This window comes from Glandiceps talaboti, chromosome 20 (genome assembly GCF_964340395.1).
Source record: "Glandiceps talaboti chromosome 20, keGlaTala1.1, whole genome shotgun sequence".
Lineage (NCBI taxonomy): Eukaryota > Metazoa > Hemichordata > Enteropneusta > Spengelidae > Glandiceps > Glandiceps talaboti.
Window position 1 is genome coordinate 10,905,867 of NC_135568.1, and position 17,752 is coordinate 10,923,618.

Genomic DNA, 17,752 nt, shown 5'->3' on the forward strand with positions numbered 1-17,752 from the left:
TTTGGGAACCCCAGTACAGTAAAATGACTTGGAAACTCTGGTAGATTTTACTCCCATAACAAAAATACTGGTAGGGAACCCCGGTGAAATGACTGGGGAACTCAGCTAGATTTTACCTACTAGAACCCTGGTGAAATGACTGGGGAACTCAGGTAGATATTACCTACTAGAACCCTGGTGAAATGACTGGGGAACTCAGGTAGATACAACTTGTATTACCTACTTACCATGCACCCTTAATAACAAAAACACTGGAAGGGAACCCTGGTGAAATGACTGAGGAACTCGGGTAGATTTTACCTACCTACCATTTTACCAAAAACACTGTCCACATACAACTACCGGTACATATACATGTAAATATATTCCTATATGTACTCCAGCCTGACATGTACAGTTTTATTTGTCAGTATGTTGTTGAACCAGATAGCCAAGTCTCTAGACAACTATTCTGGTGATGAATGCCTCAGTAAATTGGCTAATAGTTGTTACTAACTAATGGAATTTATGTAAGGGATTAATTGGTTCTAGTATTATGATATCTCAATTAGCAGTACTACTGTGGTTAATTATCTGCCCTTCTGTGGCTCATGTTCCATGCTGGTAATGAGTGCAACAAATTCTACCCTCTTCTCTGTTTACTTTACAAATATTTCTCTTTAGTTCTGTCTGCCAAATTTCTATTCTCATCTCTGACAGGAAAAGAAATTGAGAGTATTTTAGTGTGATAGCATCAAGTGATGGCCATTACATGTAAAGTTCACATACCTCTCCATAAAGTTATAAACATTACTTTCTAGACATTTGATGATAAGTTCGTTGACCTGATTCTATTTAAGTAAGCTGTCAATTCTAACCTCTACTCACTGCTGACACCCTCACTGTCCTGTAGGTCACTACCCTTCTGACTGTATGTGTATAATAATAACAGAACCCCATGATGCTAAAGTGCTAGTGTGGGTACTCTGAGTATTTGCACTCATTTTCTGCCCACTACACTCTTGAAAGCAAGACCACAGAGAACATTGCAAACATTCATGCAAATACCCCAAGTACTGATACACCCATTCTCGCAAACCAGAGTTTATTATTTCTACCACTACATTTCAAAAAAAATGTGGGAGGCTCGTTAAGAACGTTGCCGTAAAACAGCCCGTGGTTTGCGACGATGCAATACACATCATACTGGCAGTATTGGAAATACCCCAAGTACACCACACTGGCACTATTGGTCAAATTTCTTTCATAGTTTAATATTACATGAATTTATGATGACTTCCGAGGTCGACATCTGCTAACTCCTTTTCTAAATGACTAGCATCACCCATTGTTGCCATGGTGATTCAATAAACATCCAGATTTTCCTTTCTTCATCCTCAAGACTTGCATAGCGAATAGTTGCCATGATGACAAAATTTTCTTCTTAGTTATTTTAATTTTCTTATTTGAGAGTTCCGTTGTTATCATGGCAATACCGTAAGTCTTCAACCTTCTGTGCCTTCATCATATTCTTACTTGCAAAGTTTTATCATTGCCATGGCAATATTGTAAATCTCCATCTTCTGTGTCTTCATTATCTTAAAACCCTACAAGTTCCAGTGTTGTCATGGCAATACCATAGATGTTCTTTCTTGTCCTCGTCTTCTTTACTTAAAACCTCTATTGTCACGTTATTACTGCCATCTTCTCAGCCTTCAATTTCTGTCAGGCCAACATCCCATGTTCAATCATTGTCAAGGGAATATTAGAGATCTCAACCTTCTGTGCCATCACTTTCTTCAAGATCGGCATGTTTCATTGTCATGGTAGCAAAAACTCCACCTGTGTCATCATTTTCAAGATCTGCATGTTCCATTGTTGCCATGACAACACCATGAATCTCCCATTTCTGAGCCTTCAATCATTACCTTGGCAATTCCATAGACCTTCTGTCATGCCTTCATTTTCTCCAGGACTGGCATGGTCCAATGTTGCCATGACAACTCCATAAATCTTCCAGCTTCCTTGACTTCTGTTGTTGCCTTGGCAATTCCATAAATCTCCATCTTCAAGACTGGCATGTTCCAATGTTGACACTGTACACTTAAGATGTAACATCATACCCTAAGACAATGATCTCCAGTCACAGCTGTTCCTCACACACTATTCTAAAAAAAATAGAAAGTTGACCCGTAAGCAGAATTCCATACTGTCCAAGTATTTGCCCGTCATACCACTCCATCTCCAGCTGATCCAGCTAGTCCATATATTCAGTTAGCTGGCTATCGCTATGGTTTTTCGCTTTCTGTCTGTTCGTATGAATTAACTCAACGCTGCCTAAAACGCTCCTGCTGCTTCGTTGTTCGTTTATTGTTTAAGTTGTTGTCAGTGATCATTTCTTGTTGACTCTGCAAGTCGACAAAAAGTAAGTTTTGTTCATCTTCTTTTTTTGTAACTGAGTTCATCAATCTTTGAGTTGTTTTTATAAGAGTTTCATACGTCATCCATTATAGACGTCCATGTACTGCTGGCTGTTAAAGGCCTTAATTGCAGACATAGACTGTTTTAAAAACCATGTACATGTGTACTCAGATATTGAATGAATGAAGCAATGAATCAATCAAATGAATGGACTTTTTGCTGGTTCTAAGTTATACCATGATGCTTTGATTTCCTACCAGTTCGTGTGTGTGTGTGTGTGTGTGTGTGTGTGTGTGTGTGTGTGTGTGTGTTGTGTTGTGTTTGTGTGTGTGTATGTGTGTGTGTGTTTGTGTGTGTGTGTGTGTGTGTGTGTGTGTGTGTGTGTGTGTGTGTGTGTGTGTGTGTGTGTGTGTGTGTGTGCGTATGTGTATGTGTGTGCATGTGTGTTTTCATGCATATAATTGACTTGTGAGCCATCACCTCTGCACCAGAGCTAAATTGTTCAAGAAATTTGTTTTAAAAATTAAGTTGTTGAATTGTGGGTTTGTTAGTTACCAAGACATGGCTTTTACTGATGTAAGATATTCAGATAAAATCCTTACTTCTGTTTTTCAGCTGTACACAGAAAGCTATAAACAAAAAAGAACAGAAAATTGAGGACAAATTGAATGAATTGACAAATTACTGATTCAATTAAATTGTTGTCACATGATTGCTAACAAGAAATACTCACTCTATACCTGTATTCTTAAAATGACACAAGCAAGTAATTCCTGTTCTAAAAACCATGAGTCTGTCACCATGGTTACTATGCTTGTAATACAACTTGAGTTTTAACCTCTATCAACGTTCTTGGAGTATCCCATGTTTTACATTTATTCTGGTTTAGCAACATTGAGGATGGTGTACACCTCATAAATATTAAATACTTTATTGTACACATGGTCATTGCATATTTTGTTTGGTCCTGCTTGTAGACAGAGTAACTACAAAGTAATTCTCACTGCTGTCTCACAGTGTAAAGGGAGAATAGTCAGAATCAAGTCTTAGAATTATGTATTCCATCCAGTTTTAAATGTGTGTGTTGTTGGGGATGTAAGGAGATGTCGACATCTACGTGAGTTCCCCAGGTATTTTACAAGGGTTCCCCACCTTCATTATGGAAATCTATGCAAGTTTAGGCAGATTCTCTAATACCAAGGTTCCCCTCCAAAATTATGGTACAAGGGATGGAAATGTGTGTAAGATTTATCAGATTTCCACCTCTGTTACCAGGGTCCCCACCAAAATTGGAATGTGTGTAAGATTTATCAGATTTCCACCTCTGTTACCAGGGTCCCCACCAAAATTGGAATGTGTGTAAGATTTATCAGATTTCCACCTCTGTTACCAGGGTCCCCACCAAAATTGGAATGTGTGTAAGATTTATCAGATTTCCACCTCTGTTACCAGGGTCCCCACCAAAATTGGAATGTGTGTAAGATTTATCAGATTTCCACCTCTGTTACCAGGGTCCCCACCAAAATTATGGCACAAGGTACGGAAATCTATGCAAGTTTATCAGATTTTTCCCTTCTGTTACCAGGGTTCCCAACTGAACTTATTGTATAATTAGGTATGAAAAGCTATGTAAAGTTTACCCAATTTCTCTCCTCTATGACAAGGTTCAATCCTTATAGCAAAATTACAACCATCTGTATTATTATTATGCAGGACTGATGTGATGTGGGCTATGATAAAAATAAACACCTTTCCAGCAGAATACTGAGCTTCATCTTTCAGCCTGACTTTAAATGTCATGACTACATGACTGACATCCATCATCAAATATAAAATAGACATACTATGTAAAGATTGAGTCATGGATTTGTGTTTACAAAATGCTTGAAATATTTGATATGATAATTTTGTAATAGACGGAGACAGGAGAGACATGTCGTAGTTCACCTATGACTCATAAATTCAGTCTCACATCAGTTATTAGAATGTAACATTTCAACCCTTCTAATTTTAAAGTTATTCGTATAATTTATCAATGTTACAGAGTTAAATTTAGCAGTAGTGTTGAGTCCAGTGGTCACTAAATTTTCATTTTAAATCACTAAATTCAATTTGCAGTGGTCTGTGCGGACCACTTACTATTTTCAAAATGTGACAGAATTAAGCTGAAGTATTCAACAGTTGATGCATGATCACAAAGTGTTTATCAAAGGGGCACAAGCTGAGTTTATACATTTTGGGGTGAGGTTTATCCTGCGTATTTAAAAGACACTCGTACTATTCTACTTACTGTGCATACGGAATATCACTTGCAATTAACTGAACTCGAAACTGGTATTAAGATATAACATATATGAATAATCCGATGATGTCATTTTTTATATGTCAAAAAATGTTGAAGAATCTATATTGCAGACAAAGTTAGCTGCAGAAAACTGTAGTTCACAAAAGTTCAAAGGTTAATTTCTAAAAGATAGAATTATACACATGAATCTAAAATTTCTAGTGACTAAATTATTGACCATCAGTATATATATATTGTTGTGACTGCAAGATGTGTTATGTCGCTCCTGAGCGGTAAAGGCATTGGCTAATGCATGAGAAGGCCCCATCATAGCATACCTTATGGACTACGTTATTGCTGTGAACCATTAAAATCTAAAACTGGTGGATCACATGTACCACTTACTAAAAAATTAGGTTTCAGACTCTGCAAGAACTATCACATGATATGCAGTGTTTACACTAAATTACAGCCCCCACTGGCCAAAACCCAGAGTTACTATTGGAATGTGGTTCTAGAGTGGTTTTGATGTGTACTTGTGACTGTTTTGTGTGAGATACAGGGTTCGTGAACTTATGTAAAGTCATGGAATTAAAATCACTCCTGGAAAGTTGTTGAAAAATTTGATCAACAACTGGAAACTGTATAACAGTAAGGCTGTGGGCATGATTAGAGCTATTACATTAATTGGATTATATGCATACTGCTTGTGTCACCATGTCATCATGATATTCAACTTATTGTCTATGTTATCCTGCCCATATGGCTATATCTATGTTCCATGTGTCTTCAGGTTATTGTCTATGTTATGCTGCCCACATGGCTATATCTATGTTCAATGTGCATTCCATCAGACATCAATGCAGACATTCTATAAGCGATGATAGCTTTGGTTTCATTGATAAATAAATGAAGACTTGGGGAGAATATAATCATCAAAGGTTAAACGGTCTCCCTCTGTCCTTCGGTTTGATTAGCACACAATTTGTTTGCAAGGTGATTTTTAGACGTACCTCAGCAGATCAACGTGAATTTTATTTTCTAATTCTGTAATTTCTCTGATAACTTTGGTGTTGTATTCTTAACTTATGTTATTTTTCTAGTAGAAATCTTTCTTAAAGCGGTTGATTTACTAGGTACCATGTTGAATCAAACTGAATTTCTTCTTTCAATTTCTGTGATAAGTTTGGTGTTATATTTGCTTTCGTTGTTTATGTTTTGGTATTGTTAGTTTGTAAGGGTTTAAGATTGAGGTACCACAGTGAGGCAAAATGAAATTTTGTGTTGTAATCATAATTTTCCTGATAACTTTCATTCCCTGGTCTGCCTCTTATAGTGGTGATTTTGTTAACAGCTGGCTGTTAAAATATGATTAACTACCCAACTTTACCAAACTTGAGTTATAATTCCGTATTGCTACCAGTGCCACAGCATTTTACCAGGTCTTTCCTACTTCATGTACAAACATATGCAAAAATACAGGTTTACCAGATTTCCTTCTCGGTTAATAGTGAAATGTAAATAAAAATGCTGAACTACTGGAATTAATTTTAACAGAACCCCTACCCCATCACCCACTCCCTCTCAGATATTCTGAAAGCTTAAATGATACAGACATAATAGCAGCATTGAACATTTCAATGCCTTTCTCCAACTTATTTTTGATTGTCTCAAAAACTAGCAAACAGACAAGTGTAAGCGTGACTAAAATGTACCCCCTCTATTGGCAAGGTTCTTAAACCTTCTACCAAAAATACTTTTACATTTTTGTCTACAATCTGTTTTTGTGTCAGTTTTACTAAGGTGTAGGGTTTTACCTAAAGGCCCATGATTCAGTCCCAGGTTTTCACATTAGTTGTTATGTTATCAATGGAGCTATAAGGATTAGATAGATTATTCTTTTGTTGTAAGCAACATTTTCTAAAGTTCTGCCAGACAATTGGTTTTCATACCCACAATTTGATACTAATCTGACAAGAGCCCTTAAAGACCCATGATTCAGTCCCATGAAATTAATTTTTACAAGTGGGCATCGTTTGCATGCTAACATTATGATGTGATGTTTACAGAATGGAACCCCAGTACACACACACCTAGGTTTTAAACCAGATGGGAACATTTGATTAGATAAAAGTACTGTGCAGTGTAATTGGTTTTCTTCTCCTGTATTCTCTTTTACCCAATATGGTCTCTCCTGGGGGTTCCATTCTGTAAGTATTATATCATGAAGTTAGCATGCAAACAATGCCCACTTGTAAGTTTTAAAGGCCAAGTTGGTATATGAAGAATGGTAAAAATTATTCATGTGTTTAAACCCTGCTGGGAGGTCTGACCTTTGAGGTCAGGGGTCAAGGGGTCACCAGTGCTACTGTGAAGCTTGTAATGTGAGTGTGTTCCAAATAAAATACAGTGTTTTACATGACTGCCCACATATGGAAATAATCACAGCCAAGATTTTGATGCTGTCAACACATGTAACATATATTTTTATAATTGAATTGAGTCTGTTATGAAAGATTTGGTATTTATATATTGATACAAAGTACAAAATGTGTGTGTGTGGGGGGGGGGGGGGGGGCCTACTCCCCTAACTGACGATATGAATATGTGCTACCCTTTTGAGTACATTTTCTAGGACTGTGGTTTAAAATGGAGTCTGAAAAGTCTAAAATGGTGTCTACTCTATATTACTTTCAATTTTGATTGGTCTAAAATGTGGTCTATCATCAGACATGTGCTGTTCAAACTGTCGATAATAGCTAGATTTGTTGGTCAAAATTTGGATTTTCCTAGTCATCGTTTGCCAAAGCATAATTACCATTAATTACTCCCAAAGTTGCAATCCACCATTTCCTAAATATGGAACTACTACAAATATATTTTGGTCTAAAATTTGATCTTCTAAAAACTCTGTAATGGTCTAAAATGGGGTACTGGTTTTTGGTCAAAATATGGGATCTGGAGCAGTGTGCCCTCTAAGCCAATTTGATGTGCCACTGACACAAACAATGGTGACTCACAACAAATGCCAGATTTTCTCATTCTGACTCACAACAACAAAATTTGTCTATCATTAGAGAGGGCACACTGGTCTGGGGTTGGCAGTATTGGACATACACCCCTACCAGAGCTGACCACTGGTACTGCCCCTGGGTACAATATGCAAACATGAACAATGTCAAGACCCTGAACTATGCTGGATGATCTTGACCGAGTTGAATGTGTATATCTCATCCTACACAAACATACTTAGCTATGTGCTAAAATGTTGTTACAATTTCATATGGCAGCTGCTCAACTCAAGTAGATACTATGATGTCATGGTTGAGTCAATCAGAAAAAAGTTTTGTATTCTGCTAAAAAAAAGCTGACCGTGCTCACCAAATGGTGCGGGGGGGGGGGGGGGGGGGGGGGTGACCCATCACAGCATACTGTACCTTACAGGATAACCATAGGCTGTAGTGAACAATTAAGTCTTAAGTTTTGTTTTGACACAAGCCAGGTCATTTGCTTAATGAATGTGAAGTGGCAGTTTGGGGACGACACATGAGAATTAAGCATACTGTACCTTACAGGTTAACCATAGGCTGTAGTGAACAAATAAGTCTTAAGTTTTGTTTTGACACAAGCCAGGTCATTTGCTTAATGAATGTGAAGTGGCAGTTTGGGGACGACACATGAGAATGCACATGAGCTAGAATGAGAACAACATAGATATTCATGTATGGTCAGACATGCGAGAACAAAACCTACACTGTATTCATTTAACATGTTATGAGTATGTAATAGTATATACATGTAATATCAATTTTTCATTTTCAATATTTTGAGTTTTGAAAGACATTGATAATTTTGTTCTAGTGATGTTCACGTATCATATGGTATTGAGTTCCATCAGAAGGGCAAATGTCAGCAATGTATACTCGATATGCTAAATTCCATTTATGTCACTTTCAATATCATACACAAGTTATCAAATATCTAACTTGATATGAGTACAGAGGCCACGGAATACTCTCACAATGTTGTAATAGAGCCCAAAATATGCAAGGCTGGTACAACCTCATACCTTGGGAAACTACATGTACTTTTTGGTTGGAAGGGATTAGCTTATTACTAGTTGAGATTATGTTAAACAATACAGTGATGTATTCGGAGTAGAAAATATTATTTAAACTATCATTGAAGAGAGACATACAGACAGGTGATGGAGAGGAGGAAATTTGGAAAAAGGCAGGGAAAGATGAGAGAGCACAGAAAAAGGGGAAGGGATATTTTATATGGTACACTGCAGTATAAAAAAAATTATAGTAAAAGTTAAGTGGCAAGTTTCATGAGTAAAAACAAAGTAATATAGAATTTAGACATTGAGGGCAGTGTTTACTAATGGGATTCTTTCCATGCTACTTGCATGACTGTATATAACTGGAGGACAGTATGATTTAAAATCTACAATATTTATTCATTTATGAACCACCAGGTTGCATAAATAGATAAACTTAACAACTTGTACGATGCACAAATAGGACAGAGACAATAGAAAACCCTGCTAAAATGATGTTAAACTAAGTAATCATATAAAATGATCCTAAAAGCACTAAAATTGTCAAACAGGTCAGTATTTTGAATATTGTGCATAGCGTTCAAAGATGACAATGACAGTGGCAAAAATGAGTGCTAGATAAAAATGTGGTAAGAAGGTGGTTGAAAGAGTTGACTATGGTGAAGATTATTAAATAGATGGCCAAAATTGAGTGTGTCCAAGTTCACTATATGAAATAGCTGACATTTCTCATGTAGTAGTTTAAATGGAATGCGCAATCATCAAAGATAGCTTCAAGGTACATCATATGGTTAATGAAACTTTAATACAGTTCAAGCTTATTCAGTGCTATTAATTGATTTTTCAGAAGTGATGGTTTTCTATATGCTTAATAGGAGAATACTTTAGGTATCTGTTAATACACAGTGAAAATGAACCCAAACAAATGTATAAACTTTGCATATATACCCCTTTAAAGATCACTGACAGTGTTCCAATTATTCTGTAAGGTACACCGTGAAGGGGAACCCGTATACATCGGTCAACCCCCTCTAACGGAGGCCGATGAGGGTGGAGTGACATGGCATTTAAAGTCTATGTTCCAATCCCAGGTTCTCATGTTAGTGCTACCTTACTAATGAGGACATAAGGATTACATAGGATTATTCTTTTATCTGGGAACAACACTTTCTGTAGCTCTATCTGCCAGACAGCTATTTTTCACAGCTAAATTTTCATCCTAATCTGACATGGGCCTTTAAAGTGTATAATAAACACAGTTGACATAGATCTATCTATACAGGTACCAATTGTTCTGGTCAGTACACACTCAATCTCCGTAACAATACTAAATCCATGTACTTCATTCACTTCATTTCTATACCCTTGCTATCATCTTTCACAGCTGACCTAAGGACGCACTTACCTTTTCAGACTCCGTCAATAGACATAATCAAAAGGTGATTGTCTGTCAACACAAACAGACATAATAGGTGCAGCATGTGTACTGATATGGACGTGTAATTGACTGAAACATACATACATGTTATAGTGAAATGTTTTTGTGACCCTGACATGTTGGTATACAGATGTACTTTATCAAAAGATGGTAACCACTCCGGGGTAGGTGTGAAATTATTTTTAGAATAGGCATTGTTTTGTATTGATAAACTTTTATTGAAATGCTGGCAAGTGTATTGTGGTAGACCTCGACCCGAATTCTTACCGTGAGAAACAGAGATATATAAAATTTGGAGTTTGCATTTATTGGTATAGGTACTGTACAATACTGTAGATTACTTAGGTAAGAAAGATACATTTGTAGTTCTGTGTTTTAGTTTATTGTGGTATAGGTACTAAGATCTACCAAAATTGTAAAATCTACCAAAACTCTATTTAGCAGAGTTCCCCACCAACATAACTATATTGGAAACCATAAACTTTCCCTCTCTGTGTTTAATGGGTTCCTAAATCTTCGCAAAAACAGTCATAATTTTGCCATAAATGAGATATTGTAATGAAAAACAACTCTTTTCTTTTCTTCTTTCTTTTAAAATTTATTTATTTGTATAATATGGCTGTGGTATTCTGTGGCCTGAATTTGACCAACGCACCTAAACTATGTTCAATTTCTGTTTGTGTTTCTGTCTATAGTAAAGTCACTGTAACTTGAATTAGCTTAAAAAAAGCCATAGAACTTTGTTTATATGACAACATTTGAACCATGAATGACATACATGTATGTTGTAAAACGTAAACTCCGCTTTTGTTTATCTTTTATTGCTTTGTTTACTATTTGAAGTATATTGTACATGTACTTGTACTACAAGTCCATAGATTACTTTACGACTTGCACTAAATTTTCATGTATGTGGGCACATGTTGGTAATTGCATCATTATTGTGAGCCGATTTTGTAGCAAATGGAAACGGAACAACATTTAAGAGGTAATTGAGTCATAAAAACAAATTGGAAAGAATGCTGACCCACTTCTGTACAAGGTGACCTACAAAACATACAAAACATTCACCTTCCTGCCTACATTATTTTCCAAACCATAAATTTTTGTTTTACCTAAACTTTTTGCAAAATTGTAGATAATTTTGGACCAGACGAATAAAAATCATGTTCCAAAAACACTTTAATCCAAAAATAATGCTTAAATTTCATGAAATTATCAGAAAAAATTGTTCCAAAGTTACTTGTGAAATATCAAACATGGAGGGAAGACAGAAGTGTATAATGTGTCATGTACATAGTTTCAGAACACGTGTTTAGAAACCAGTCTCACAATGGTTTGTTGTAACAATAGAGTGTTAGGTGTTTCTGTATATAGCTTGTATTAAAATTAGGGTATTGACAACCTTTGTTTTGTGAAATATTTGAAATATTTATCACCATTTATAAATAAGTTTTATTGTAACCGTAATAATCAAAATTTGCAACTTTTTGTTTTATATGAAATTTTAAAAATGCCTGTCACCAATTATGAATAGCTGTTTAGAATTATACTTTCAGAACCTTATTTTTGTGAAATATTTAGAAATGTTGTGACAGGTATGGGATAACTTTTTTTGTAATCATAATAGATAATTATTTATGCATGTTGGTATTTCAGTAGACAGGGAAGCAACAGATGTATTAGTCTAGTTCAGTGTTCCATTACATTACGTAGTATGTGAAGATAACGGGATAATGTAGTGTAAATCGGAACACGGTCTTCAGGAACTATACTACAGATGTATGCACCTAGTTAATGTAGTCATATGTTTTTCAGTGCTTGATATTGTAGCTGAATATGCACAAAAGCTATTTTTGTGCTGAAACAGTCATACTTTATGAGTTGTCATATTTCTATATTCAACTGTTATGAAAGGTGTTGACAACAGTTGCAATAGCAGGCCGACTGAATGAGTAATTTATTGAATATATTACAAACAAGGACTTGGTCTATGTTGTTTCACAATTATTTTAAAGGGCACACTCCCGAGTTATTATATTTTTGGGTGTAGTTTTTGCTGCATATTCAAAAGATACTCGCAGTATCACTGCTCTGCACAGTATTGTACTTACTGCAGCATACTTAACCACCACTTGCAATTAACTGAACTCAAATCTGGTGTTTAGATATAACTGACTTATGAACAATTCAGTGATGTCATGTTATGTATACAAAATGTTGAGGAAATCCCTACTATGCATTCCACTGTTCTAACAATGCTAGGAGAATTACACACTTGTAATTACATAGACCTATAGCATTTTATAGATAACATAAGAATAGTTTAAAGGGGCACAAGCTGAGTTTATACATATTTAGGTGTAGTTTTTGCTACATATTCAAAAGATACTCACAGTATTGTACTGACTGAAGCATACTTAACCACTACTTGCAATTGACTGAACTCAAACCTGGTATTAAGATATACCCCATAAACAATCCGATGGTGTAATTTATTATATGTATCAAAAAATGTTCAGGAAATCCGTGCTATGCCATCAACTGTTCTAACAATGTCAGAATTGAAATTGTGATGTCATAGACATGCATCAACACTTATATAACAATATATACAATGTATTGGAATATGGTTTGTGTTTTGAAGTAGTTGCACTAGACTAAGATACATTGTGACGTTTCGTCCTCACCGGCCTCCTCTCTGTTAGGGGTTGCCTGATGTTTGAGGGCACCCCGTCACGGCGTACCTTACATATAGTTGCACTTGAGTATATTATATGCTTACAAACTCAGCTTGCACCACTTTAATCAAGGTTTGATTAACTATTTTCACTTAAAATGAACAATTTATAAACTCAGCTTGTGTATGAAAAGTTAGACAAGTTTTTTTTATTAATTACTAATCCAAAATAAATACCCATTTCTCATCCATATGTCCACTTCGACAAAAATACTTTTGAATGTAATGTAGCCATCACTGAGAAATTTGAAAATTGCTTCATACTTGTCAGAATCAATTTATAACTGTCAATGAAAATGATATTTTAATTAAATACCAGTTTCATAGACATATATAGATACATAATGCCACATACTGTGATAAGTCAATATATTGAAAGGAATATTGCTTAATGCTTAGATCATACATCATTGCCTGAAGAAATGTAAATATTTCCACAGCAACCAAACAACATGTTATCAGGGAAGGTTAAAGGCCAATGTTTCATTCCCAGGTTCTTACATTTAATCTTGGTGCCATAAGGATTACATAGGATTATTCTTTTGTTTTAAACAAACTTTTTCTATAGCTCTGTCAGACAACTGTTTTCACAACTAAATATTAATCCTATTCCATACTGGGCTTTTAAAGATCCATGATTTAATCTCAAATTCTTACATTAGTGTTATCTTATCAGTGGAGCCATAGGGAATACATATAATCATTGGTCTGGACCACCTTTTTTCTATAGCTGTGTCAGACAACTGAGTTTTACACCAAAATTTTAATCATAATCTAAACTGGGCCTTTAAAGACCCATGGTTCAATCTCATATGGATGCATTTAGTGTTATCTTATCAGTAGAGCCATAGGGAATACATATAATCATTGGTCTGGACCAGCTGTTTCTATAGCTGTGCCAGACAACTGAGTTTTACACCTAAATTTTAATCGTAATCTGAAGTCTTTATAGAAACTTGTATATGAGTGAAGATGATGACTGAACACCAGATCCACAGAACATAATTTTTAATACTATTATCATGTTCATGATATTAAAAACAAGATTTATTAGTAGAATCTTTCAACAATGTTATTAATCTATTAAATGTATAGCTGCATCACATTAAATTTAAAGACCAGGAATACAGTCCCGGATTCTTACATTAGTGCTACCTTTATATCACTGATCAGTGAAGCCATACGGATTTACATCGGAACATTCTTTTGTTCATCCTCCTATCGGTTCTATCTATTTTGAGTCCTTAAATCTAACCTTTCCAGTTGGTTTTCATTCACTCTCTTCATATCCTGTGGGCAATACATTCTTTTGCTCATCCTCTCAGCAGTTCTATCTATTTGGAGTCCTCAATCTAACCTTTTCAGTTCTTTTTAAGCCATTCACTCTCTTCATATCCCATGGCAATACATTCTTTTGTTCATCCTGCCATCGATTCTATCTATTTTTGAGTCCTAACCTTTTCAGTTAGTTTTCAGCCATTCACGATCTTGATATCCCATGGCAATGCATTCTTTTAATTCTTACAACATATCAAAGTCACTTAAGTTCTCTTCATGATGCTTGATGTTGTCATCAGCTGAAACCATACTGTCAACGTGAAAAATGAGGTGACATGAACTGTATATCAGTTGAAAGTCAGCTTTCACTAGATGTCAGATCACAGTATGCCCTCCGTGTAAAAGCCTTACTATATTACACTCAATATTGATAACATAGAACCAGAGCTCTGCAGAGAACTGTGTTGAAATCTGGATATTAGTAGTTTGAGGATAGGAGGGGAGAAGTAGGGGAGGTAGTGTTAGCTTTCACTAGATGTCAAATCACAGTATGTCCTCCATGCTAAGCCTAAGTTACTGTGTTACATATTGATAATATAGAACTGTGTTTTCCAATATGTCCATATAGTTATGTCTTGTTCATCCAAACATCCAAACTTGAGTACTTACTTCATCCCCAAACCCAATCCAAAAATGGGAATATTCCAGCTCCTACCAATTTTTATGATGGATCACTGTATTGAAATGTTATTTTTTTTTGCAAAGCACGCCACTTTGTTCCAATGTGCTGAAAGCACTTTACAACTATTACCCCTGGCACAGACCTGTAGTGGCACAATTGTCCTGTATGTGTACATACTTTCTCAACTTCCATTGCATACAATTCATTGTAGCCTCTGTGAGTGTATAGGATTACAACATTCACATTGCAACCTCTATCCTACCAGGTCCCCAATTATACCACTGAGTTGACTAAGGCACAATCGTGGTTCAAATATTGCCCAGGGACTTTAGCCATTCCGAAACAAATGGCAGCACCAAGACGTGAACTGGCAATATGCAGATTAAAAGCAGCAACTGTAAACCATTCAACCATCATGACACCATATGATACACCAGTAAATACATCAATAAAATCTGATAACTGTTTCAGTATTTTTCATGAATGGTTCATTGTATAGTAAAATACTTTGACTTTTGGCATTATTAGAACACAAATCAAAGTTTGATGACAGGATCGGTATAATTGTATATATCATGAACTGTCTAACTTGTGTACATTCAACAAAACAGTAAAGTTCATTGCATATAAATTGTAGTAGCCATGTCCAAGCTGTACGGTAGGCAGTGTAACACATGTTAGTCATCAAATAAAACTGTATTGCATCCATTTGTTGTTTGTATATTAGGCTAATTAACTTTAAGGGGAACACAACTGCAGGAAATAAACTTTAGCGCATTTTCATAAACTTTGGGTTCTGGAGAGTTATTTCACATATTTACATTACTTATATTACATGTGATTGTTGAGAAATACTGAGATGAAACTTGTGTCTCATTCATTCATCATTGTTCAGTGGAAGTCCTTAGCATGGACATACATGTACAAGTTAGCAGGCATAAGAGGCAGCATAACATTGATAGTGTGGTTCCGGCGCCCCTGCTCATGCACAGACTCAGTGGTAGTCAGCCATCTTTTATTATAATGATATTTTGCGCAACTTATATAATTAATTGCTGTTACTAAGTTCTTAGTAAACATTTCCCAAGTATACCTGCAATAACATTTGAATAGAATAGAACAAAAAGGTTGATTTATTCATATAAGCACCTAGAGTAATGCATTTGAATTTGAAACAATTTTGAATGATCAATCATGATATTATAAAAATGTAAGAGAAATTCTTTAATGTGTGTATGGTTTATATTAGTCTAGTGGCTATCCATGCCAGGAATAGCCTGGAATCTATGTGAATTGGGGTTTTGAATTTGTTATTTCAAGAGTCCCCATCAAAATTCAGAATCCCCACTCGCCTCGATTCTCGGCTATGCCAGGCTTTGATTCTGACGATATCCTTCACCACATATCTTCAGATCAAGGCCATGGATAACCTCTGGATATGTCATTCAGTCATTTGATTTACAAAGTTGATTTTGTGTGAGAGTCCTGGGTGATGTCACCAAACACCCTATGGCAATTACGATTACTGTACTTTTAGAACAACTGTACTAACAGTTGTGCCCGTAGAGAATAGAACACAATAATATCATCTCACAGATCACGTCAAACAGCTGTTTCAAAACTTCATTCAGTAATTGCATATGATAGTAATTCTCTCAAAGCTGATGATCCAAATTCTGACTTATGAATGTGACTCTCCATTTATGCTAGGATTAGGGAGTCCTGTTAATCCCCTCAAACAAAACCACTAGATTAGTAGATATTTTAGGGGTTTAGTAAGGCACCTCCATTATAACTATATTCAGCCAATAGCTATCGTAGTCCCAAACCAAATTTTCTAGCTGAGGACATGTTTACAACGGGACTGGCCTTAAAAGTTATAACCCCTGAAAAAGCCAATTCTTTATTTAATTATGTGCTAGGGGGTTCTAAATCCTACCCTTCAAACTCTTTTTCTAACTTCTAGCTAGGTTTATACTAGCTAAGCTTAGCATCCTAGGGTGTGACACATTCTATTTCTACACATCTCAGAGTTAACTACTAGCTAGATCCTGCACTTCCCAGTGCTAACCCAAACCCAAAGTTTATTTCTTCATATATATTATAAGTTCTGGATTCCATTGTTAAATTCTGCCATCCCTGTGATATACTTAATTCAAACTTTTTACTAATAAAGGTGCTTAAATACATATTCAGTTATTTTCCTTGTCTATCTAATATCTGAATGTTTGATCAAGTAATTTATTTCTTGGCACATACAAAATTACCTAGAACACCTCCTGCTTTATTTTCTTATACATTATTGATGATAAAAATGCAACATTTCAAAAACCTTGGATAACAATTATTGTTTTGCTGTATTTTCACTTGTAAAGTGTAAGTTTTGAAAGAGATAACTAAAACTTGAAGATTATGATGTAACATTTATCACATTTGCAAAGGAGATATAAAGACCCCAAATAGACCAGAAGGTGTTCAAGGGAAAATATCAAAAAAAGTGAACATAGTCATGTGATTAGTTGGTTGGTAATGAATACTGGTGGGTGCCTAAATGACTTTGCGGCAGTATGGTTTGTCTCACTATCCTGTAAAAGTCTGACTGAACATTGTACTTGACTTTTAGGGGTAGATTTTATGATCTCATTATTTCAGTGAACTGTAGGCCAGTCATGTAAAGATAAGGTGTTAATCTGAGACCAGTGGAATTTAAATGGCTGCAGGAACATATCCAGTTTTATTGCTGATGTGTGCTTGTACATGTATAATATATATACACACAAACCAGTCACATCATTTAACCTTTCACCTCCATGTTGAAAATAAAATTTCACTAAATATTTTCTGTTAAAGGAAAAGTCCAGTCAGAT

General features: G+C 35.6%; 1 protein-coding gene across 1 annotated transcript in view; it reads left to right on the forward strand.

Moving 5' to 3' along the window:
• Window positions 1-2,253: 2,253 nt before the first annotated feature.
• The window catches only part of LOC144450546 (uncharacterized), a 42,086-nt gene continuing 26,587 nt past the window's right edge, over window positions 2,254-17,752 (forward strand). The window contains exon 1 of the mRNA XM_078141191.1: window positions 2,254-2,404. The gene's annotated coding sequence lies outside the window, so the exon portion shown is untranslated. The remainder of the gene's footprint in view (window positions 2,405-17,752) is intronic.